Source organism: Manis pentadactyla, chromosome Y (genome assembly GCF_030020395.1).
Source record: "Manis pentadactyla isolate mManPen7 chromosome Y, mManPen7.hap1, whole genome shotgun sequence".
NCBI classification, from domain to species: domain Eukaryota; kingdom Metazoa; phylum Chordata; class Mammalia; order Pholidota; family Manidae; genus Manis; species Manis pentadactyla.
The window spans coordinates 32453338-32480489 of NC_080039.1; the positions used below are offsets into that span (position 1 = coordinate 32453338).

The 27152-nt window shown below is 43.1% G+C and overlaps 1 long non-coding RNA gene across 4 annotated transcripts in view; it reads right to left on the reverse strand.

The window, feature by feature from the left end:
- Positions 1-27152, reverse strand: part of LOC118935937 (uncharacterized) — a 60978-nt gene that overhangs the window by 14369 nt on the left and 19457 nt on the right. The window contains exon 5 of one of the 4 annotated variants that reach the window (XR_008995419.1): positions 13008-14076. The exons of 2 other annotated variants lie outside the window; for them this stretch is intronic. This is a non-coding gene — a long non-coding RNA (uncharacterized LOC118935937). Of the gene's footprint in view, positions 1-13007; positions 14077-24465; positions 26383-27152 lie in introns of those variants that run through there. One more of the 4 variants, XR_008995420.1, reaches the window with a different exon arrangement.

Consider the following 27152-nt stretch of genomic DNA (forward strand, 5'->3'; position numbering starts at 1 on the left):
ATTTAAAAAAGGAAGAGCAATCCCAAATGAATGGTCTAATGTCACAATTATCGAAATTGGAAAAAGAAGAACAGATGAGGCCTAAGGTCAGCAGAAGGAGGGACATAATAAAGATCAGAGAAGAAATAAATAAAATTGAGAAGAATAAAACAATAGCAAAAATCAATGAAACCAAGAGCTGGTTCTTCGAGAAAATAAACAAAATAGATAAGCCTCTAGCCAGACTTATTAAGAAGAAAAGAGAGTCAACACAAATCAACAGTATCAGAAACGAGAAAGGAAAAATCACGACGGACCCCACGGAAATGCAAAGAATTATTGGAGAATACTATGAAAACCTATATGCTAACAAGCTGGGAAACCTAGGAGAAATGGACAACTTCCTAGAAGAATATAACCTTCCAAGATTGACCCAGGAAGAAACAGAAAATCTAAACAGACCAATTACCAGCAACGAAATTGAAGTGTAATCAAAAAACTACCAAAGAACAAAACCCCCGGGCCAGATGGATTTACCTCGGAATTTTATCAGACATACAGGGAAGACATAATACCCATTCTCCTTAAAGTCTTCCAAAAAATAGAGGAGGAGGGGATACTCCCAAACTCATTCTATGAAGCTAACATCACCCTAATACCAAAACCAGGCAAAGACCCCACCAAAAAAGAAAACTACAGACCAATATCCCTGATGAACGTAGATGCAAAAATACTCAACAAAATATTAGCAAACCGAATTCAAAAATACATCAAAATGATCATACACCATGACCAAGTGGGATTCATCCCAGGGATGCAAGGATGGTACAACATTCGAAAGCCCATCAACATCATCCACCACATCAACAAAAAGAAAGACAAAAACCACATGATCATCTCCATAGATGCTGAAAAAGCATTTGACAAAGTTCAACATCCATTCATGTTAAAAACTCTCAGCAAAATGGGAATAGAGGGCAAGTACCTCAACATAATAAAGGCCATCTATGATAAACCCACAGCCAACATTATATTGAACAGCGAGAAGCTGAAAGCATTTCCTCTGAGATCGGGAACTAGACAGGGATGCCCACTCTCTCCACTGTTATTTAACATAGTACTGGAGGTCCTAGCCACGGCAATCAGACAAAATAAAGAAATACAAGGAATCCAGATTGGTAAAGAAGAAGTTAAACTGTCACTATTTGCAGATGACATGATACTGTACATAAAAAACCCTAAAGACTCCACCCCAAAACTACTAGAACTGATATCGGAATACAGCAAAGTTGCAGGATACAAAATCAACACACAGAAATCTGTGGCTTTCCTATATACTAACAATGAACCAACAGAGAGAGAAATCAGGAAAACAACTGCATTCACAATTGCATCAAAAAAAATAAAATACCTAGGAATAAACCTAACCAAAGAAGTGAAAGACTTATACTCTGAAAACTACAAGTCACTCTTAAGAGAAATTAAAGGGGACACTAACAGATGGAAACTCATCCCATGCTCGTGGCTAGGAAGAATTAATATCGTTAAAATGGCCATCCTGCCCAAAGCAATATACAGATTTGATGCAATCCCTATGAAACTACCAGCAACATTCTTCAATGAACTGGAACAAATAATTCAAAAATTCATATGGAAACACCAAAGACCCCGAATAGCCAAAGCAATCCTGAGAAAGAAGAATAAAGTAGGGGGGATCTCACTCCCCAACTTCAAGCTCTACTATAAAGCCATAGTAATCAAGACAATTTGGTACTGGCACAAGAGCAGATCCACAGACCAATGGAACAGACTAGAGAATCCAGACATTAACCCAGACATATATGGTCAATTAATATATGATAAAGGAGCCATGGACATACAATGGCGAAATGACAGTCTCTTCAACAGGTGGTGCTGGCAAAACTGGACAGCTACATGTAGGAGAATGAAACTGGACCATTGTCTAACCCCATATACAAAAGTAAACTCAAAATGGATCAAAGACCTGAATGTAAGCCATGAAACCATTAAACTCCTGGAAGAAAACATAGGCGAAAACCTCTTAGACATAAACATGAGTGACCTCTTCTTGAACATATCTCCCCGGGCAAGGAAAACAACAGCAAAAATGAGTAAGTGGGACTATATTAAGCTGAAAAGCTTCTGTACAGCAAAAGACACCATCAATAGAACAAGAAGGATCCCTACAGTATGGGAGAATATATTTGAAAATGACACATCCGATAAAGGCTTGACGTCCAGAATATATAAGGAGCTCTCACGCCTCAACAAACAAAAAACAAATAACCCAATTAAAAAATGGGCAGAGGAACTGAACAGACAGTTCTCCAAAAAAGAAATACAGATGGCCAACAGACACATGAAAAGATGCTCCACATCGCTAATTATCAGAGAAATGCAAATTAAAACTACAATGAGGTATCACCTCACACCAGTAAGGATGGCTGCCATCCAAAAGACAAACAACAACAAATGTTGGCGAGGCTGTGGAGAAAGGGGAACCCTCCTACACTGCTGGTGGGAATGTAAGTTAGTTCAACCATTGTGGAAAGCAGTATGGAGGTACATCAAAATGCTCAAAACAGACTTACCATTTGACCCAGGAATTCCACTCCTAGGAATTTACCCTAAGAACGCAGCAAACAAGTTTGAGAAAGACAGATGCACCCCTATGTTTACTGCAGCACTATTTACAATAGCCAAGAATTGGAAGCAACCTAAATGTCCATCAATAGATGACTGGATAAAGAAGATGTGGTACATATACACAATGGAATACTACTCAGCCATAAGAAAAGGGCAAATCCAATCATTTGCAGCAACATGGATGGAGCTGGAGGGTATTATGCTCAGTGAAACAAGCCATGCGGAGAAAGACAAATACCAAATGATTTCACTTATCTGTGGAATATAAGAACAAAGGAAAAACTGAAGGAACAAAACAGCAGCAGAATCACAGAACTCAAGAATGGACTAACAGGTACCAAAGGGAAAGGGACTGGGGAGGATGGGTGGGTAGGGAGGGATAAGGGGAGGAGAAGTAGGGGGGTATTAAGATTAACATGCATGGGGGCGTAGGAGAAAAGGGAGGGCTGTACAACACAGAGAAGGCAAGTAGTGATTCTACAACATTTTGCTATGCTGATGGACAGTAACTGCAAAGCGGTTTATAGGGGAGACCTGGTATAGGGGAGAGCCTAGTAAACATAATATTCATCATGTAAGTGTAGATTAGTGATAGGAAAAAAAAAAAGGCAGTTCCTGTGTGGTAACCTCCAACGAGTTCTACACAAGGGTATAAAGGGCATATAAAAGTGTAGGCAAAGGGTCCGTTTGTGTTTATACAGAGGATCAAAGCCTAATTGGGCTACCCCAAAAATGAACTAAGATACGATATGAAAAAGAACTTCCAACATCTGCACCCTCTGGAAGACTCATGCCAGAAGATGATCATCAAAAAACCCCAACAAAGATCCACGCACTGCTACAGCTGTAGATGCACTCATCCCACCAGTTCCTGGACCTGCCATGGGAATGAGGAAGGAGATATCTAAGCTGGCCTGTGCATACAGTAAAACAACAAAATTGGACTGGATCTATACTGTTGGAACTCAACCAAGAATTTGGAGAAGTGCAAATTGTAGCGCTCCAAAGTCTTACAACTACAAACTATTTATTGTTAAAAGAACATATGGCATGTGAACAGTCCCCAGGAATGGGTTGTTTTAATTTGTCTGATTTCTCTCAGACTGTTCAAGTTCATTTGGACAATATCCACCATATCATAGATAAGTTTTCACAAATGCCTAAGGTGCCTAACTGGTTTTCTTGGTTTCACTGCAGATGGCTGGTAATTACAGATATGCTTTGGTTATGTAACTATACTCCTATTATGTTAATGTGTGTGTGCAATTTAAGTAGTAGCTTAAAACCTATACATGCTGAAGTTACTCTACAAGAAGATATGTCAAAGAAATAATCAATCTTCCCAGGTTTTCTTCCGCCTGCTACTTCTATAGCTTTTCTTCTTCCTTCCTAATTACAACCCTTAAATAGAATTCGTGCCTCATATCAAATTTACCGAGTATCATAATTCTTCCAAGTGGTAAAGCTACCTCAAGACAAATGCTGGGCATAGAAGCCACAGGGCATAAATATGCAAAGAAGTAAAAAGCTAACCTTTTCAAACAATAAGGCTTCTCTCTCACTTACCAACTTTACATCTCCCTGTATGGCCCCGGAAGATGACTGGTTAGCCAGAGACGGGTAAGATTCCTCAAGGGAGGAACAACCTAAGACAGGCACAGTCGCAGGGGGGCCATCAGGTGAAAAATTGGGGATCAACAGAGGTGAGGCTTAGAACCTCACCCCCCCGTTCTGAGAGAAATCTTCTGCATACGTGGATGTTTTATTGCCCTGGTCTAGCTTGGATTAACACACAGTCTACAGGCACACACCTGATCATCTACATTTGCTCTCTTACAACACTAAACTATGTTTTCTACCTTTATCTTGTATCTACCTACCACTTCAGCATTTTATTAAAAATAATAATAATAAAGAGAGAAATGTGGTATCCACATATAAATCAAGTATAAAAACCAAATGAGTATTCATATTTGAACTGACTGTTTAGAGTTCATAATGCATGAGCAAAACCGAAAGTTTCTGTGATGACTGCCCTTGTACTGTTCACTATGTAACTTATTCATTATGTAAGAATTTGTTCTACATGTAAGAACTTGTTTGTTGTGCCTCAGAAGATTGGAGACTGACAAAAATTAGGCTTGGGGTGGAATAATGATTGTGCATTGAGCATTGACTCCCCTATACAGAATTTTATTGTCGTTAACAACCATTTGATCAATAAATATGAGAGATGCCCTCACAAAAAAAAAAAAAAAAAAAAAAAAAAAAAGGACAGACTTCCAATGGTAAAATAAATTAGTAACCGGGATGTAAGGTATAGCATAAGGAATATAGTCAAGATATTGTAACAGCCTGGTAGGGTGATAGCTGGAACCTAGAATTATGTATATAAATGTTCTACCACTGTGTTGTACACTTGAAACTCATGTAATGTAATACTGTGCATCAACTACCCTTCAATAAAAAATAATTATTAAAAAAAAAAAAAAAAGAAAATGGGAGGTCTGTCTGCCGACGTTTCCTCACGCGGGAATCAGAGGAGCAAGATGCCAGTTTTGAGGAATGTGTAAATCAATTTGGCTCCATCTGTTCAAGGTTCTCCGGCTTTTTTCTTATTTTGTTCCTTAAGGCACTCACTCGTACCCCATGGAAACTGTGCCAGCCGTCAGGTATGGAACAGCGTCGACAAAGGGCTGAAAAAACCCTCCCAACTGTCCATCTGTAATGCTATGTAGAGTGAAAACATCATTTGAAAAGGAGGGAGAAAGAGAGGCTTTTTAAGAAACACACAAAAGCTGAGAAATTTGTCTCCAACAGACTTGCTCTTTAAGAAATGTTAAACCCAGTATTCTTGTGGGCAAATATAAGGGACTTTTTTTTTTTGTTTGAAATTTCTTTAAAAGGTAATCAACAGTTGAAAGCAAATTTTAATAAACTGTAGGTTTAATGTATATGTTGAAGTAAAACGTGACAAAAATAACACAACATCGCGTGGGTAGCAGACTGTTGTGAGCTTACTTTCTATAGGATGAGGCGCACTATTATTTGAAGATGTTACAGATACACTATAAACAGTACTGTAGAGTAAGCACTAAAAACTTCTTTTTAATTCTAAAGAGGCATATCTAATCCAGTGGAGATAAATGACATTATTTTGTACATATACACAAAAAACATTTACCTTTATTTTTCCTAAGTGCTACTTACAATTCAGTATAAATAAGAAGAAGCCTAGGCCAGATCAGGTATCAAAATCTTCCTAAGATTGCTATGGAGGCTAAAGGTGCATGCTGAAATTATGGAAGAGTTTAAAATTAATGCACTGGGACCTTTCAAGTTTGCTAAATTGGCTTCTTAAAAATGCCCAGTGTAATATTGTGCATCACGCGCCTCGGAGTGGCAGGGTCCTGCTCAGCCTATGCTTGTATGCTGGAATGAGGCAGGTGAAGGGCAGAAAAAAATAGGAGAATTTCACAGAACCAGACCCAGCGTCCGCATTAATGCCCCTGGGAGCCTAGGAAGAATTTATGTGACATGAGCCAGGGTTTTAGTATTTAAGAGAATGGGGATGGATCTTGTGTTACTTCTGGGTCCAGTCTGCAATGTGAATGCCTCAGAACAGTTTAATACAAAATGTGGAAGGGATATGTAATAACAACCAGGAACCATAGTATCCTAAATTAAATCGACGAATGAAAAATCTGCAGCCAAACGCTGATCTGAAACCGTGTACGAGGCTTGGCACCCAGTTTGATGGGGATTCTATGGAAGGGATGTAATCAGAGCTCTTAATTCAAGAACTAGCAGAAGATACAGAATACATCATACACAAGGAACATGCTTACGATCCAGGAGCCTCATTTACTATTGTCTGCTGCAATTTAAAAGGTAAGAAAATGAGGTCTCTACTGCACGGAGTATGAGGAAGGGGTGTCACTTCAGTTGGTCTTAAAATAATACAATTCAAAGGAAAAAGAGAAACTAAGCCTGGAATCGTGTGGACGTGCAGAAGGAAGCACATGTGTATCGAAGAGGGAGAAGGCCAGCCTTTTGGAATGCAGCATATCTGAATGATTTTATTTCTTTCATCACAGATTATTTTTTTAAATGGATCCTTTCTTCCCTCACCCTTTCTCCCATTTGCACTGAAATGCCATCTATGTCCCTTTGTTTTCCTCTTGGACTTCACATGAATGCAGTCAGAAATGAAATAGTTCCGTACATGAGGAAATCTTTACCATAAAAACATTCATTGTTAATTGTACATTTCGGCACTGAAAATTATTGACAGACCACTTTCGTGAAATAAGACCAAAGGATAGATGCTAGGACACGAGACAGGGTCCCTGCCCTTAAACAGCTTATTATGCATCTACAAGGGTAAAAATCCATGCATGTGTGTGGTGGTATTTGGTAGGAGATTATGAACACAGCAGTAAGATGGTAAACTCAGAGAAGGGGTTACCGCTTCCTGCTGTGGGGATTATTGTAATGGAGTTTGTATTCGTCACCAGCAGCCCTAGCAAAATGCCATAGAGTGGGCAGCAGAGACAACAGAACTTTCCTTCTCACCGTCTGCAGGTGGGAAGTCCAGGACCCAGGTGCCAGGCAGGTGGGTCTCCGTCTGAGGCCTCTTCCCTCGGCTTGGAGGTGGCTGCCGCCCACAATGTGCTCACACGTCCTCAGGGAGATCTGGGAGAACAGGAACCGGAGTGAAAGTACTGACCCCATCAAGGCCCGCCCCCTTCTTGATTTCATCTACCCTCATGGCCTCCCAAAGACCCCACCTCCAAAACCAATCACTCCACTGGAGTACGGGGGTGTGGCAGACACCCTAACAATGAGTTTCTGACTGAATTTGGGGGCACGTAGCTAGACATTTTGCAGTGGCCAGAGGCATGGCTGCTTGTCCCACTAACAAGCATGGCTTGATTTCAATTTCATTGCATTCTGCCACTCATTGGAAGCGTGTAGCTCACTGTCTATCCCTGGCAACCTCCCTGATTTTTGTCCTGAGCATCATGTTCTCAATGAGACAGGAGACATCCATTCCACCCCATCCACAGGCACCATCCTGGACTGGATTTACATGACCCAGAATATTGTCTCCACCATGCCTGTGCCATACCCTGGCCCTTGATGGATATCGTAACACTCAATTTGAAAAGAAAACAGCTTCTCTGGGAGCTCATGGTTTTAGACTGAGTCCTTGCATCAGCAAATAGCTAGTGTGACAAAGATGTACACCCACGGAGGAAGAAAACAGGACAGATGGAGCTGTGTCTGGGGAGGTGATAGTGTAGGGATAGCAGGAGATGTCAAGGAGAAAGAAGCCCTGGGAAAATCTGATGGGCGTCTCTTAGGTTTCACAGTTAGATGCCACCTCCACGCTGCTCATGAGGTAATATTTCTGAGCATGTGCTGTGGCCCAGGCCCTCTGGAGGTCTCATTTACTCCTCTGAGCTAACTGGTAAGGCAGAATCAATCATGCCTGTTTTATGCACAAGACACAGCCTAATGTAATGAGCTGGTTGGTACTCTGCAAATCTCAGGGCTATGCATTTTCTGTTGTGTGATGTGGGCAATTAGTGAAAGGGATTAGCCACAGTACCTGCTTTATGGGAACGTGTGAAGATTAAATGTGGTGCTGAGCATAAAGCATTCAGTCTCTCGCCTTTGGGAAAAGCTCAAAGGGTGCTAAATGTTGTTACTCTCTGCAGACAAGGACACCGAGGCCTAAGGAAGTGTACTGCTTTGTCCAATTTCATTTCTCTGACAAGCTTCCTGACTCCTGACCGTAAGCGCTTGGCCTCAGCAAAGTAATTCAGGGCAGCAAGTCCTCTCAGTCACATCTGTACACACAGCACAGAGCCGGAACTCGGAAAATAATCTCAATGGATTCCACCAAACCCATCTTCTCCACAATATTTCCTCTTTCTATGGCTATTCTCCTCTGAAGATCCACCACACTCCTATTAGGGCTTCCTCAGGGATGCGGTTCAGTCCATTTCCATGGCTAGAAAAAGGCCAGATCAAAGAATGCCTTTCAGTGGAGGCCAAAGGTCGGCCTGGCAGCCCTCTGCTCTCACCAAGGACCCAAGGGGCACCTGTTCTGTTCCAGACTGACACCAGGGATTGGCGCTGGCCCATCGACAGAACCAGAGGTACTCCTGGCTGTAGGGGCTCACCGTTCAGCGAGCCCATCCACCCTTTACTGGGGAGGTGGCGGGATGGGGAAACGCAGTTTGTACTTGGTGCTTCTGTGGGCCAGGCCAGTTCGTTGGTCCCTGGCTGGGAGTGACCCAACGGGAGCGGGAAAGGAATGCACGGCCCCTTTCCCCCAAGGAGGGGCCCGACCCTGCATGCTAAGGACTGCTTAATTCAAGAGCAAGAAAACAAATGCTAAGGGCTGTGGCTTCTTTGCGACAACTCCTTTCTAATGAGACAGCAAAGCCTTTTTATTGGTGCAAAACAACAAAAACAAAAACAAACAATGTTGATTTCTAATCAAGACAGCTCAGTGTGTGGAATGGCCTGTCTTTCAAAACACGCAGCAGTGCAGATAAACATTAAAAGAGAAGATTCAAACATCAGTAGATCAGGTCTCAAGTCCACAAATTGGGCTCAGAGTTCGACAGGAGCGTGTTTCCACCAACATATAAAGATCACCCCTGCCTGCCTCGCTGGGCACCCGAGCTGGTTCGCCTACAGGAAACCAGGACTCAGAAGAGAACGTGGTGGAAGCTCGGCTGTCTCGGGCACCCTGGTGCCTTTAGCATATTGCAAGGTGTGGTAGGGCCCCGGGTGAGGAAGACACATTGCCCAACTCAAGAGTAACCACAAAAGTAGCCGAATCAATGCCTCACCGGCTCAGGAATAGGATCAGCCAGATTCCACAGTGCCTGGGAGGAGTTCCCCAGGATGCACGGGGGCACTGAGCCCTCTGGGGTGAGTGGAGGTCCTTAATGAATCTGAAGATGGGGAGATGGGCAGCGGATAAGAATATCTCCTCTACATGAACTTACAAATACATATCCATACAAACACAGAGAAATAGGAGGGAAGCCAACGAATCCAGGGACTGCAAGATAAGTTTAGCCCACAGCAAACTACAAAAATGGAAATGGGACAAAGATAGAGGAATAACTATTTTGGATACTCAAAAGGATATGTGAGAGATGAATATTAAAAAAAGAAAAAAAAAGTCCTGAAGGGAGAAGATAAACACTAGATGGGGAAAATTCAAAGAGAGAATTTGTACCCAGGGAGGCAGTGTGTACAAACTGACCCAGGGTCAGCTCAGAGACAAAAAGAAAAAGAAAATCTGAAAGGGAAGTTACATAATATGAGGAAGAGATTGAGAAGACACTATATAAGTTTAAAGTTCCTGAAGAAAGTAAACATTTAAAAAAATGGTAAACTAAAGGAAAGAGAGTACTCCATTCAAAAGGGCAATCGAGTGACAAGCAGAGGCAATAAAAATCAACCAAATCGTAGACAATATAAAACAGCACAATTTCAAGGATAAAGAGACATGTATCAAATAAAAAAGTTTACCTGAAATGAGTTGCAATTATGGTGCCTGCAGATTTCAGACTTGCAAAAATGGCCCAGAAGGTAAGAGAAGGGGAGAAAAGGGAGAATGTATTAGGGGAAGAGTATATTACCTGTCAAATCAGTTCTCTCAGAAATTGCTAGAAAACCCCAAAAACAAAACCACAAAGGACATAGAGGATTTAACAATAGTCTTAGGCACCTTACCCTAATCGACACTGACAGAACGAACCCTCCACTCAACAGCTAAAGAATACACATTCTTGTCAAGAGACAAATGGAATATTTACCAAGAGAGGCGAGGTCATAAAATATCTCAATAAACATAAAAGGACTGAAAAGATACACAGTATAGTTGCCACTAAAACAATCAGAAGTCAGTAATGAAGTACTAGGAAACCCAATGTATTTGAAAATTAAGCAACATGTTTAGAGGACAAAAAGGAAATGAGATGGAAATTAGAAAACATTTTAAACTGAGAGATGAAACTAACCAAAATCTGGGGATGCAGTTAAGGCAGGCTTACAGGAAAATTCATAGCTCTAAAGGCTCATATTAGGAAAGAACAATGTTTCAAAACTGGCACACTGAGCTTGCACTTAAGCTAGAAAAAGAGATGCAACCGAATCCCAAAGTAAGTAAAATGAAGGAAATACCAAAGATAATATTTAAGGCATTGAAATAGAAAATGAAGAAATGACAGAAAATGTCAACCAAAACAAAATATGGTACATTGGAAGAGATTAATAAAATCGATAAACCTGATCCACAAGGGGTTGGGGGGTTGGGAGGCAGCAGAGAGAGGGAGTGATTTCCTGGGTTCATAAGGTAATAAGGGAAGTCACTGCCCTCCTTACAGGATATTAAGGGGAGGCTATAAATATTCATGCCGATAAAATTAAGCACTCAGATGAAATTGATATTTAAAAAAATGTTACCAGAATAAACATGAGGGATAAAAAGCAGAATGTCCTGAAATTGCATTTCTAACTAAAACCTTCCTCCAAAGGAAATTTGAAACCAAATAGCTCCATTGATGAATTTTAGGAAATTGAAGAAATAAAATGAAAACTGCACAAATTCCTTCAGTAAGCAGAGAGAACACACTATCTGTATGATTTAATAAAGCCAGAACAACCCTGATAACAAATCTAAGTAAGAACAGTATAAAAATGAAGCAACACAATAATCAACAAAATCAAGTTCAGCAAATAAAGAATAAAAAAATACTACCACCACCAAGTGAGAGTTATTCCACAAACGTAAGGTGGATTAACATTAAAAAAAAAACAATCAATGTAACCAGTATTAATAATATAAGAGAAAAAAATATGTGATTTTAGTAAATGTAGAAAAACCATGTGATAGAATTCAAGACCCAGTTATGATTGTGGGAGTGTGATGATTGAAAGACCACACACTTTCCCCTAAAGTGAGGTGAAAATAAGAGAATATTCACTCTCATTTTCACACCATATGTATTGCAGGTCACAGTGCAATAATACAGTAATTGTATTGTTTAAGGTGAGGGTATTAAGAAGGTAGAGAAGCTAAGAGTCTATAATTACAGAACCATGATTTTGAACGTAGATGATGCTAAGGCATATGAACAACTAATGACGCTAAGTAGTGAATCTAGCGCTGGTAGAGTTAAAAGGTCAGTATCCAAATGCTGGGTCTATGTTTATATATCAGTTACAAACGAGATTTTAAGTACCAAAATGCCATCTTCAACTACATCATAAAACACGGAATAGCAGGGATAAATATTCGCCAAAACAAAAGCTGAGCAGAACCTCTGTCCTGACATGATAAAGCAGTGCTGAGAGCAATCAGACTTAGATCCATGGAAAGAGAGACCACATGCAGGCATCAGGGAGCCAGTACTGTGAGGAGCGCAGCTCTCCGCAGGCTGTGGATAGACCGAATTCAGTCCTCATCGATGCCAGCGAGCTGTGTGGACAGGCACCTGCTAAAGGGCGGCAGGAGCTAGATGGTCAACCCACGCCCGACACGAATGCCAACATCCAGAGGGCTCGAGGTACCTGCTTTTCAGGTGTGACCTGGAGGGTAGTCAAGAGTGAGTCGACACTGCATGGACTTAGGGAGAGGATACGCGAATAGACGGACGAAGGAACGCTGAGGGCTCTGAAACGGACACAAGCCCACGCATAAGGTGGAGAGAGACGGTGCCCGGGGAAGCCCTTGGGGGAAGGAGGGATTTTCCACAGTGTAACAAAGGGGCTAAGCTGGAAAGAGGCAAGTGAGATCTCCTTTCACTGAGCATGTCTACGGTCTCTGGACAACACACAAAAACCAACACTGCGGGAGCTCTTAACAAACTAAACAGTAGGGGTCTGGGCGACTGAAATCAGAACCTGGCTAAGGTGCCATCACAGTGCTGGGGCTCCCAATCTGCCCCCCTCGGTGTCCCAGGTGCGAGCAGGGGGCTGCCGGGGTCCCAGAACTGGGCGCCGGGTGCTGACGCACAACTGGGAGAGGCGCCCTGCTTCCAGCCCAAGGACTAGGGACAGAGCCTCCTGGCCCGGACAGCGTGGAGAGGGTCCTTGTTTCTTCCCACTTTGTTCTTTATGAATCTCCCTCCTCTATCCCGGCTGATCCAGGATGAAGGGCTGCGCTGTCACCGTGGCAGCTTCGGGGCGGACCACTGAAACCCTAAAAGGAAGCGATCGCATCCACTTTTGCCAGAGATCGGAGGAAGGGGAACCTGGTGGCCTGTGGAGCGTGGGCCGGTCCCCGCTACCCCTTCCTCTCCTCTACCTCCTGCTGCTGCCCCTAAAGGGGGCCCCAGGTCGCACAGAACTGCACGACCTAATGGGGGTGCAGCTGAAACCCCAATAGAAACCTGTCTTTCCAGCGAGATGTGGCGTACGTGTGGCAGATTTAGTACAAAACAATATTAAGATGCTTAGTTAAATCAGAATTTCAGACAAATGACGAATGTCTTTAATATTTGTATCAAACTTGCTGTTTAGGACGTCTGTACTAAAAAATATTCACTCTGTATCTGAACTGGGCATCCTGGCCAGTTTTTCCTGTGGCCCCCCTCTGTGGGGCTGACTCCAGAGAGGGGTAAGCTGCAAAGAAGGCATGGGGGCCAAGGGAGGTCTCGGTCTCCGTCTCACTGCTGACTGGGCGATGCATGGAACAGACCCAAGGCAGCTGAGCAGGGGCTGTGAGATCTTCACTACCGCAGAACCCGCCTCCAAGTCCCAGGCTGACATGGAATGATGCGTGTGCCTGGCTGACTCACACAGCCCGGCAACGGCTTTGAAAACTGATCTGACCTTGGAAACGCCACCCACAGATAGTAGGAGAGAAGATGGGGGAGTGAACCTCACTGTGTACAATTTTTTTAAAAATGCACAAAGATGGTGATGGAACAGATGGATATCTACATGGACAAATAAACTTGAATGTATCAGAAACGAAAATGTAAAATCTTAAGTCAAGAAGTTCTAGAATAAACTTTCACATAAAGCTTATTATGATCTTAGGGCAGCCAGAAAACTTCTCAGATAGGAGAAAGATTGCATTAGTTAAAAGGAGTGAATCAATTAGGCATTGCAAACTAAAAAGAACCCTTCTACTCATCAAAAGATACCTTTAGGAAAATGAAGAGAACCCAATAGAAGATAACTGGATTCCCTGTGTCTGGCCTAGGTCTTGTCCTTACAATAACATATTTTTAAAAAGTCTCTGTATGTTAAGAAGAAAGAATTGAGGAAGTCTTCTCAGACTGTCCACAAAGAAAGGTATCTACATGGCCAAGAGAAAATACGTACCGTCACTGTTCACTAGAGAAGTGCGGATCTGAATCCCAAGGAGACATCCCTCGCTCACCAGCACGCCTAAAACCAAACACACGAAGGTGCAGAGCAGCAGAACCCGCCCGTGGGATGGGACCCCGGGATGTGCTACTGAGGCAGCCACCTCGGAGTCTCTAGTGCAGTCAGACCAACACTCTGACCCAGCAGTTCCATTCCCGAGTATGGACCTGGGAGAAATGAAGACAGGGGCCCGCACACACTTGTTCACACAAGCTTTATTCATGTGGCCAGGCACGGGAAGCAATCTACAGGTCCACTCGCAGGAGGACGTCTGGGTAATCCATGCCTGCTGAGCGGCCCAGAGGGATCAATGATGGACACACACCCTAAATGGGGGCGCCTCTCAGGAGTACTGTGCGCACGGAAGAACCAAGTGCAAAGGACAACTTCCTGCAGAGCCACGGGTGTGTGATGTTCTCCCACAGGCAGAGCTAATCTGGTGCAGGAGCTGAGAGCAGGGGCCTCGGGGACCGCTGTGCGGTGGGTGGAGCAGCCGGGCGGGGGCTTCAGGGACCCCCTGGGGAGAAGGGACGATGTTCTGTGGTTTGATGCGCTGTGTTTTGCACAGGTGTGCATGTTACAGAAGCAAGCTGTGACACCATGGAAATCATGAGAAAAGCTCATAAAAACATTGGAAAGTTGACATCACTCCCTTTTATTTGGCACGAGGAAAGTCACCATACATGAGGTAAAAAAAAAAAAAAGACATAGAAGAGAAGATAGCATGTGCCTCTTTAACTTACTGACATGGTTTATTTCTGGATATATCTTTTTGAAACCCAACAAATTAGTACATTAAAAGACCCTCATGACACTTAAAAATGGTCAAATTATATGCAATGCTGATTTATCGAAGAAGAGCCCCCAAAATGGACCAAAAAAGAAGACCTTGTGGTGAGTCAAGAATTTACAAAATATCACAAAGGTACACATTCCATCCATCTCAAAAGAGTGGTGTTACAATATGCTGATTGGAACGTACATAACTGAGACAATTGCATTGGTGGGCAATTGGCAATGTGGACAGAGGTAAGATGCCCTTAGTCCTACCCCTGGACCACCTGGGAACCGCAGGTGCCACGTGTGCGTGTTCCAGAGTGGAAGTTCTCACCCCTGGGTGATCAGTAGGATCACGGCTCTGGAATATGATCCATATGCTCTGGAATATGGCACCATAAATAAAGTCACTCCGGGAGGGACGTCATCCAGCAACCTGGGCTCTCAGGGAACTCCTGAAAATCTTGACACGCAGCTTGTAATCCAAAATCTCTGCATAACAGCACTGTTTGCCTAATAGTGGACACCTGGAAACTGCTTAGATGGTCATTGATAGGAGCATGCAGGAATGTATATTATTATCTATAACGAAATCGATCCTGCACTTAAAATTAATATATTATACCCTCACCTAACAATATGACTGAGACTCAAACACATAATTTTGTGTAGCAAAATAGCAAGTACAAAAGAATATGGATAATACAAAGCCATTGGCATTATCGAAGCACGCTGAACCATGCTATATATTGTTCACAGATGCGCAAGTGCATAATAAAAGTATAAAAGTTCATATGGGAATAATACAAACCAAGTAAGGGTTTAGTAATTATGTCTGGGATAAGAAGGAAGAAAAAGGGACAGGAAGTAATATATGTGGGGGATGATTCCACCGGTAATATTTTTTTAAATGTCTCAAGCAGATGAGGCCAAATATTAAAAAGGTACCACAGTGTTCACCCTAACATTCTTCATACTTTCCTGTGTGTTTAAACAATATTCTATGGAAATAAAATTTATAATTAACGCTAATAAGCATTCATAGTTTACACTAATAAGATCCTAACCCACAAGAATGTGGTAGAATTCAGACACATACCCAGGTGTAACACCCAAGCCATTGCTATTATTATGATGACTATTATGGATTCTCATCTTTCTTCAGGCATAACATCACATGGATTCGAACTTTTTAATGTCTTCCCTCTTACAATTCCTTCCTTTTCCAGATTCTCCTGTTTGTTATTAATACAATAAGCTTACTGAAGCCAAGAAGGAAACACACACACGTTTTAGTATATTGTGTTTTCAATATGGTTTATTCATCTTTAGAGAGAAATGCATATAGCAGGATCTGATTTCACTGCCCAAGCAGAACACGTCGGCTCGGTGTTGGACCCTGGTTGATTCTTCATTGCTTCCAGACCCTCAAACCCAGGCATGATGAAGTGTGAACGAAGGACACCTTTTAGAATATTTAACTGCGTGATCACTGGACATGTCCAATGAAAGGGCTCTCACGCAGGTTCTCACCTTACCAACAGGTTTAGAAAGGATCAGTCTTCACCATAAAAATGGAACTTTTTTTTTCTTGAATTCAACACACTATTTAAATAATTTATGAAGTCCTTGAATCGTTTTCTTTTCTCATTTGGAAATGTCGCTTGGTCGCTGTCAGACTGCTTACACCCTGAGAAATCCAGGCAGGTACAGAAAGGGATCTGGCACTGAAAACCTATTTCAAAACAGTTGCTACCTTTTAAAACTGAAAACCGGCTGTGATTTTGTCCTGGAACCTTGTGTTGGAATGGCGGCTGACACCATGCTCCACGGGGGCACATCTGCGACACACATGTCACTCCGGAGTTGAAATCCACCCACAGGGACCCAGTGGGATGACTTAGTGGCATGAACTGCACTGGCATGCCTCTCCATCAGCCGCTCCGTGCTCTTTCCACGCACAGTGCAACTTCTTCACAAAATGGTCCAGGCATACAACTACTCCTGGTGCATCAGGGATTCCTCAGAGGGGAAAGGAACTTACCTTGAATGCATCCCATCTGCCAGTCAGAAGACTAAAACATTCATATATATTATTTCCATGGAATCCCCAAATGGTATGAAATTGGCTGAGCCATTTATGTAAAAGGAACATGGAATTAGAGACAGTTTTCTCACCTTTACACGGATCGTGTGTGTTGAACACTAGATCCACATAGCCTGTGTCACTCCTGTTCTCCTTGGTGCCGCGCCCGGTGTTCCACAGCCCGTGCTTCTCGACCCCCCAGCTGCTCCCCATACTCCCCATTTCATGCCTGTCTACTTTAGCTGCTTCTAAACTGGGAGCCTGCTGGAAGTTCTCAAGATGGTCCTCAGTTCCTTCTTCTGTGTTCCATGTTCTTACAGGAAACCTGCGTTGGGTGGAAGGATTCCAAGATGGGAAACATGGGCTTTTAACTTGGATAGAGATGGAACTGAATTCACGTCTGTTACCTGCAGCTGTGTGGCGTTGGACAAGAGGTGCAAGCCCCGGGGGCTTATGTCTCTTCACCTGTAATGCCACTTCTTAGGTCAGATCGCCGCGAGAACAGGATGGGGTTCCATGCACGCAATGGCAGGCTTCCACTGCACCTGGCAAACATTGGCTTGGCTTCACTTGCACCTGCTTTGTGAGGTTGCCAACCAGGATGGCATCTTCTTGGCCTTGTTCTGGCAAATCACATTCAGCACTGGATGCATATAACAGTTGCCTAGTTAATGCTTTGTGAATGCAACATTTATACATTTCTAGTCTTTTTTAAGGAAGCAGTTTTCTTTAAATAAACTTCAGTTTTTAAAAATAATTCTGTATATTGAGAAGAGTTGTAAAAACAGCAGTAGAGAGGGTCCCCGTGTGCCCCTCATGGAGATCCCTGGTGTTGACGTGTTGTGTAACCAAAGGGCATTTATCACAACTAGATGATTAACATTGCTTCAGTGCCAGTAGCTACTCTCCAGACTTTACTCGGGTTTTCTCCATTTTTCCACTACTGCTCTTTCCTGTTCCAGGATCCATTTAGGATCCCACATGATGACAGTCACCATGTCTCCCTGGCCACCTCCAATGAATGGCAGGTTTCTTGTCTTTCCTGGTTTTTCCTGACCTGCACATGTGAGGGGTACTGGCCAGGTATTTCGCAGAACATCCCTCCATCTGGATTTGAGTGGCACTTTTGTGACCTTTAGATGGGGGTGTGTGGGCTTGGGGCGACCACCACAGAAGTGAAGTGGCCTGCTCATCACCCCATAGCAGGGGGCGTGATACGGGAGCTGTGTAGGGCGTTGGAGCAATCATTTGCTCACAGGGAGAGCCTCGTTCTGCAGGAGTCAGGAGACGGCTCTGCTTTAAGAATGCCTTTGCCCTCCGTGTCCTGTTGCACATGATCTTCTCAGCGGCATCCAGATCATGGGACATCCCTCATTCCCAGTAAGACATGTGAGCGAGAAAGAGACCTGTAAGAACTGAGCTATTTGGCACACAAGCAAACAGACAAAAAAGCACGTGGGCTCCAGTCAGTTGGGAAAAACCCCCTTTGCTCTGGGGGCTCTGAGAGCTGCCATCCTGATGTCCTCCAACATCTGTTATAAACAGCTGCACCCTTCTGCAAGCAGTGCCCCCTCACGTGCCTGTAGAATAAATGTTCCTGGGCATCTGTGGCTGTGTGTGTGGCCCAGCTCAGCCTGGGATTCAGGCCTGCAAAACCAGAACTGTGCTTCCCACAGTGAGAGGGAATTAATACGTGTGAGACTCTAGCTTGGTTGAAAGGACACACAGCATGGCCTGTCTACAGAGACACCTCCTGTCTACAAAACTCACCCAACAGATACCATGGGGGTGTTTCTATGTGTACGGATGCTGGTGGCTGGGTTGGAGATTCTTACAAAGCACACAGATACGGCTCCTTCCTCCTGGCACCCTCCCCCTTTCCCACTCTCCTTTTCTGTGGCTTACGAACTGAAATTCATCTCCCAATCGGTGGTTCTCAGCTGTGCCTCCGAGGGGACATGTAGCGGTGTCTGGAGACAGTGTAGATGGTCATGACTAGGGGGTGGTTGGAGGTCCCCATTTAGAGGGTAAGGGCCAGGGATGCTCTCTGCCCCGCAGTGCACAGGACAGAGATTCATCCGGCCCCGGGATGCAGGGAGGGTGGTGGTGGACGAATCCCAGCAGGCGTGGCTTCCCCATCTTCTCCCGTCCACCACAGGTCCGTGGGAGCATTAATTATCCCTCTCCTGAAGGCCTCCTGGCTTCATTGTAGTCTGAATCCACCTCCCCCTTACGGCAGTCACACTTCTCTTCTGTGCCTGTACTGAGCTCATTCACCGACGTGGCTGAAGCACAGAGCAGCAGGCGCCCTCACCACGGTGAGACATCTGGCTTCCCGGGACGGCCTCCTCCCTGGGGCTGTGCCTGGGGCCCTGCACAGCCCCAGCCATTCCCTGTGACCCTGGCCCTTTGTCTCCCGAGGATGCAGCCCCCGTGTGCTCCTAGCTCGCTGCCCCAGCCCCTTCTCCGTGCCCCGCCACACTATGTGAAGGGCTCTGGCTCAGTCCCGCCCTGTACCTCTGCACGCATGTTTCATGCCTTACATTATTTTGCCTTATTGCATCACACACCCCTTCAAAATGACTTAAGTGAGTAGAGTCACCTCTGCGTGGATGTCCTGTCCTTTCTCCAAGTCAGTATGGCCCAAACTGAGCCCTCCCTCGCCCGGCGCCCTTCCCCTCGCACGGCTTCATCTCTGTAAGGGATAGTGCCATTCCACCAGGCATCCGAGTTCAAAACTCGTTCGCCCTGGACGTGGGTCTCAGGGACTCCCTGTGAAATCAGCCACCTGCACGCAGATGCAGAATTGCCTTCTCTCCCTGAAGCTCCTTTCAGAGCTGGTCCTTCCTGCCACCTGAGCTTTCTGCTGCTTCTGTCTTCAGTTCACCGACCTCCTAACTCGGCTCTCGTTCCCAAACACCTCATCTGCGACGGCGGGCAGTTCTCCTGCTGTGACCAGCTTATGTCTCATCTGCCACCTGGCATCACTCATCTCACTTGTCTGTCACCTGCTGTTCCTTCTAGTTAAAAAAAATAACCCAGAAACTTTTCATTTTGAAACAGTTTTGCATTGGTCTGTGTTTCTCTGGAGAACCCTGACTTATACAACCTGGAAACTAAATCCTACCTGTACCCACAATATTTTGAGGATGTTTGCTTTCGTCCATGCCAGACACATCTCCGGGGATGGGTTTTACTGTCTTGCATTTCACTTAAGAGTTTTGTATCTCTGATCATTTCTTGCCTCTGCTCCAGGATTTATTGCTTTTCTCTAATAAAAGTCCTGCCTAGTGCAAAACTGTGTCCATCAGAAACACTCAAAAGATATTTACTAAGGGAAATGAATGAGTCATCCACTGACAGCTTATGTTTATATGCTCACTTGCAATATTGTATTTCTTACACCAAAGAGAAACCTAATGTGGATTTCATTAAGACAACATCGAAATACTTCTGGTTGCAAAGCTAGAAGCATGCAAGGGTTTTAAACATGTGGCAGATGCACAACAGAGAGAGAGAGGTATGTTTTCCCCTAAAAAAAAAATCAATTCCAGGAAAATGAATGCCTGGGACAGCAGCAGAGTAGTACAGAGCTGTTTACATACACCAATCGGGACTCAGTAAACACTAGAGGCAGCATGGCAGGAACCCAGACCTGCACCCCGCACAGCCGTGCTCAGCTTGGAATGCTTCAGAAGAATCTACAGAATATTTGCATCTATCCTAGTTGGGAACCATCTCTTCTTCCCCTGAAATAGGTATCTTTCCTCATGCTTCCTGTGATTCTGGTATCGGCTCACACTGTTATTGAGTGCTGCACATGCACATGATAACAATTTTTGTTCTTTTCTATAAAAGGCACTTCTCACGGTAAATCACACCCTCCATGGCTTCCTATCTCTCCTATGAATGACATAATAGAAGATGAGTCTGTATCAATAGATTTCTGTGAATCCTTATAGTGGCATATCTTTATTTTGCTTCCATCAGCATGAGATGCTGGTCCTGAATTTTTTGGGAAGAAATTCCAGCGACTGCTCCTCTTTTGGGGAAACAGACTTGAAAATTTAGATACGAGCCTTCTGCTTAAGCAAAGTAAGTTACTTTTTCAAAATAAAACCAATAGAGAGTCCTTAATATAAAACGTTTCTCTTCCTACTATATGTTATCTGGCTACAAAACATAATTTTTCTAAACTATGTTTGGGATAGAGTCTTAACCCTAAGCCTGTCCATCAATATGTATTTGCTGACCGATCAATCGATTTCTCACGGCCTCCGCATCGCCAGTGGTACTCCATGGCTAATGCCCATGCCATGAGGATGCTCCTGTTCTCAGGGCACTTTGCAGGGGCAATAGCAGAATTCAATAGGAGGTTGCATTCTGTGAAACCTCTTCTCCCAGGCTTCCATTGTGCATTTATTGCAAAAGCTCCATTCATCATTAAAACCACCAGAAATAGTTCCAATTCTGTTCCTTGCAATAAAACACAGAAAATATGCAAATAGTATTTTGAGCATGTTTCATAAAGTACGTTTTCTTGACACCCTGAAGTATACACTGGGCTTTCTGGAGGTGGAAGCCAAGTGCATTTTCACTCCAGATAGGCTCATTCATACTTAATGATGAAATGAACAATTTCATAGCTTACAAGGGCTACACATGTTAAATGCTGAGTGTATGTTAAGTCCCTCTTCTACTTTTTAACCTCATGCTTTTCCAGGCTTCCTCTACTCTCAATCCTCAATATGCATGTATCAGCTAAATGATTTTGGATAATACAGGTATGCCTGAGGTAAGACAGCAGCCCTCACCTAAATTCACATTGTCAGCTTTGGGAGAAAAATTCTGCCCGCTCGGCATATAAAATGTGGCGACTCTTTGGAGTCATCACACCACTTGCTGTCAGGAAACGGTCCTGCAGTTGTCCTAAGTTCACCTGCAAGGCTGAGATGACTCAGGGCGACTGCACAGGTGTCAGTGCCTGTCAAATCCCGTCCATGAAGGAAACATCCTAGAGCCGAGGACTCTGTTTTTAATTGTTGAAATCTGTGTGTTTCTCACATACCCACAAAGTACAGAATTGAGACAAAATCCAGAGCACTGAAAAGATGGCAGTTTTATCGGTTATTGGAGTATGTATGTCAAGGTCTAAGAAAAAGAAACAGGGACTTTAATCTTCTAAATGGACAGAAATAAGCAGTAATTTAGATCATTAAAACACAACTGATTTTCATGTATCTAAAATGTTAATATCTAATTTTTACATTTAAATACATTGGAGCCAAGACATGATGCAATACTCGGAGAAATTCTGTATTAACCTGAATATTAATCCTAGGGCAGCAAGGTATCATTTAATTAATATTTACACACACAAACATTTTTGAAGTAACTGAAGTGATCAGAAGCAAATATTGAATTTTTGGAAATGGATTCGTATTAGAGATAATATATAGTTAGTTACTTTAAATATGTTAATAATCTTCTAACCCACTGACTGAAATGAGCTTTCCGATAATGGTCTGTACTTAAATTAAGAGTAGAATCTAATATTTGAAAAAAAAACCCATAACCTGAATCTATTAGAAGGTGAGCAGCTGTGCCCTTTTGTTATCTGAAAACATATCCCCCACGTTAGGATGTGTGCTTCGCATACTTCCAATAAAAATTTAAGGTAGACAGACATAGTTCTCTGGTTTTCTTGCATGACGGTGTTTATTAGATGCTGTGTCATATGTTGAAAATCTCCAACAGGCATCTGCTTGACAGATGATTGAACGCTTTCATCATCCACGTCCAAATCAAATGGGTTTAAAGCTAAAAAGGACACGAAGACATCAGCCAGTTGGTCCTCCCATAGCTGACATGCTCTTGGAATTTCTGAAGGGCAACATTCCTCTGCCACTTCAAAAGAAACTTGACTGGTGGCAGATTACCATTTTGCCAATGGAAGATGTTGAGTTGTGAACGCTCCCCCATATATGAGGGGGCCCACGTGGAGGTGTGCTCAAACGGAGGAAGTGCTCTTTTACTTCCCCGAAGACTTGCTGTGCCCGTGGATGCCACCCTTTATTAGCTTTTAGGTTTACAGTTGGTGGACTGGACCTAGACAGGGTATGAGTGATTGGGCCAGGGGCCACGTGGGGGCAGCCGGACCCCCTTCCAGCTTTGTACACACACACAGCAGGCTCGGAGCATGGCAAGACTTGGACACTTGTGCTGCACTGTTCAGAGGGGACCTTAAAACTCCACAGCCAACCATCAGTGTCAAATTAGCAGAGCCATCAGTTCAAATCTGGGTGCATGTGCTCTGCAGCTGCACAGAGATGCCGGCCCAACTCCAGCACTGCTCCGTGTGCGCGCCTTTCCTGGACGGTCTCAGCATTGTAGGTACTGTTTTTCTTTGGAAACATCTTTAGCTTACGTATCTTTATTGTCCAGATACTGACAAAAGATGCTGACAGTGTCCTCTCTGTCTTTATGGGTTGAAGTACCCATTCTAGCGGTATTTATCAATTTGGAAATTTGCAAACATCTCAGGATATATCCTCTGCAAAAATCAAGGCTCAATTCTAATAACACATATTTGCATGGCTTTGTTAGTTTACTAAGCATTTCCACTTAAATTGTCTTGTTGAAGCATGATTATGCCTTGTTATGCTGTTTATAAGATTTTATTTCTCATCAAGTAGGACACATTAACATTTGCAGATTAACCGTTAATTTGTATGTATGTGCACATACAAACCTGCAGGTCTTAAAAGAATGGCATTTCATTTTAAAATACGAAAGTTGGATTTTTGAATTACAACTGAGAAGTAACAGTGACATGATGTTGCTGAACCTCAGGGACGCAGCAGAGCCCAGGAGTCAATTTTGGAGGACAGCAATTACTAAAAATGAGGAGCGATGCTGAAATGATTTCAGGTTAATGAAAACAGGGCTTGACCTAATCGCCCTGCAGCCCCCAGCGAGCTGATGTGACCTGGGTCAGAAATTCCCCTCGGTGGTCTGGCTTGTCAATAAATAAGCCAGAGCGATGGTATCTTTATTTTCAAAAGTAAAGCATGACACGGGCCTTCTATGCTTTAGAAATAGATGTCAAGTCAACGAGACTGTAATCAAATGAAAGGTCTGCAGTTGCATCATTCACGCCAGATTGTGTCATGGAAGTTCACGCAAATAATCATTCAATAACCCCTCAATTTCTAAAGTGCTCTCTTTCAGGCCAGGTCTTTATACTTCAGGAGCTAATTTTTAAAAATTAATACATACACCCAGTTAATAAATAACATTAAGTGGTCTATCCTTTGGAGAAGGATTTAGTATGTTTTGTAGCTGATTCTTCTCAAAAGGTGTGTCACATTGACACAGGTCCAACAGCATTTTCCTCACCTAATATGTGCTAGTTACTTACTACTAGAAACATTGAACAGTACAATATAGTGCTCCAACTTATAAAGCAAGATGCAACAAAGCTTAGGATTTTTGCAGGTACAGGATGTAAAATGCACACACAAAAGGGAGTAAAAAAGTGAAGTCCTGTAAAAAAAAAAAAGAGGTAACTGACTATTGATGTATTTTAAAACTAAATTAATCTATTTCCTCCCCCTCCAAAAACCAGTGTGAGGATACATTCAGGGCTCGATGCAAGAGGCCAGTGGGTGTCACTGCCTGGGACTCGAGGGGCAAGGGGACCGCTGAGGAATGAGGTGCGGTTTGCTCTGATGACTGAGGATGGCAAACAGGGAACTGCTGGACACAGAGGTGACTGTTGCTTGTGTGGGAAACTGGGTTGTAGCTTATACTCAGCTTTGGAAATATTTCTGGAACTTACATTTATATGTTGATCCTGAACCATTGTCCCACTGTTCTGTGACTGTCACTTCACAGTTCTTTCCAGTATTTGTTAATTCCCACTCAATGTTGCTTTTCAAAATGTTTTAACTTCATCCTACACTTATTCTGGGTATGTCTGTCATTTCATCATTTCTGTGCTCCGTGGTCCCCACCGCCTTCCAAATGTTTTGATTAGAGTTGTGGCAATTACATATATTATATATAATCATGTAAAGAAATTATAATTTAAATGAAAATTTCTCTCACTTGCATACACCTCCTTACAACTACTAAAATTTAGAAGTAATGTTAATGTAATTTAAAATGTCTTTTCTTCTAAATCAGATTGAGCAACTATATAATATATGATGTACCTTTCTGACTGCCCTGTATTCTTAAGTAGCTGTATAACTAACATGGATTAAATCTTGGAAAATTTGCTAATAATAGCTTTTCATTCATTAATAATGGTTTTTATGAGTCTTTTTTTAAGTCTTGACATTTTTATATAAGCAGGTTTTTACATAGATTTTCACTTAGGAAACTATATTATTAAATAAAATAATGCTAATTAAAAAAAACCCGCATTGATTTCTGTGCTCAGGGCACTGTCTTTAGAATAGCAAAGAATTCTGGGCAAGATGGGTAGTGGAATCTCAGACCTGACACATTCCTGATCATCATGTCACTATGTCTCATTCATTAGCCTTGTTTCCCACAATTGCTTAATTTTTAGTTTTAACAAAGCCATATTTTTGACATTATGGAGTTAAGTCATGAATGATAAGTTCTGCTTCTAACATTTGAGATCTTCACATACTTCCGATCCTTCTTCAAGTAGAAAACCAGTAGAAGGGCAGTAAAATGTGAATAATAGGTATTAATAAAATCAGATAAATGGAAAAAAAGTAATGAAATGGAAGAAGAGTCTTCTCTAGATTTAGGGCATTACCAAAGGCTGTATTCTTGCCTGTTAGCTAATCTGTCCAAATTAGAATAGTATCTGACTTTCATACATGTGTGGCTAGGACGGTTGGTTCATTCTTAAACAACAGGTGCTCAGGGGCACAGCGTTTTCAAATGCAAGCATGATAATATCTCTTGGTGTTAAAAGATCCTTAAACAAATGATCTACTTAGGAGATAGTTAGTACGTCCTTCTCCAAATGGACACATTTAAGAGATGGAAACTGCATTGAGCAGTGGTCCTACTGGTGTGTTGTAAATACATTTTGTGTTGTGTCTGCCAGGATTCCAGTCATCTTACACTCTATCTGATCAGATGCTTCCATTTCTTCATTTCCGAGGCAAGCTAATCAATGGAAGATTTCTAACAGGCTTCTGCCTGTAAACGTTTGTTAGCACTACCTGTGTAGACAGGTTGGGGAAGACCTAGCCGTGTCCCCACAGACACCTAGACCGAAGAATGCAGCTTTTCTCCTATGAATTCCATTAGTATAAACGAAGTGTCAGGAAAATGCATTCTGTTTGGGTTCTGCAGATGGTTTAAACAGGTGCACTGTTTGGGGGTGGGGTGGGCTTGGGCCTCTTGCTGTGGATTGCAAGGCCTTGGAGGTTATACGTCAAGGGCAGGGTCTTGGATGCCTGGCAAACCTCAGCAGCCTTTGGTGGGGAAGGAAAAAAGAAAAGGAATGTGTTTTCTGTGAAATTTATGGACTGTAAAAGATAACTTCACCTGCATCTGTTTTCTCTTATTGGAAACACATGAAAGCTGTTGCTGGGAAGGGACAATCAAGTGTCTAGTTTCTGAATGCGAATCACTGCAGGTACCCCAAGGCGATCTGGGATGTGTCGGAGCGTGCGAAGCAATCGGCTGACCGCCACGACGCTGCCACTGGGACCCTCCCCAGAACGACCCTCCAGCGCATCCTAAAAGTTCCCTTTTTGCTTATTTTGGCCAAAGGTGATTTTCCCAACTGGAGGTTATAGAATGTTGTACAGAAGTGGCTTTGACCGCACAGTTCATGCTGATATGCAGGACTTGACTGGGATTTAAAAGGAGTCCTGCTATTTCAAATACTCCAGCCGCACAGACAACATTTAAGCCTGGGCTGCCCGGTGCGGCTGGCGCCTACCTAACGCGAGCTCTCCATTCAATGAAGAATGACCAGGGTGCCCCTCAGCCCAGTCACTCACGAATGGTCTGCAAAGCTCTGAAGCCATTTTCCACAACAGTGCTGAGAACGTTCCGTGAGGCGGGTACTCAGCCTGGCACTTGAAATTCAGAGATCCACACAATAGAACCCCCTACCTCAAACTTCATGGTTCGGTAGAGTGTTTCTAAATTTTTTTCTTACACTGTCACATCTTTATTATTTTTAGTGTTTCTAAGTTTTAGTCTATTCTCGTCCACAACCATTTCTGAACTATGA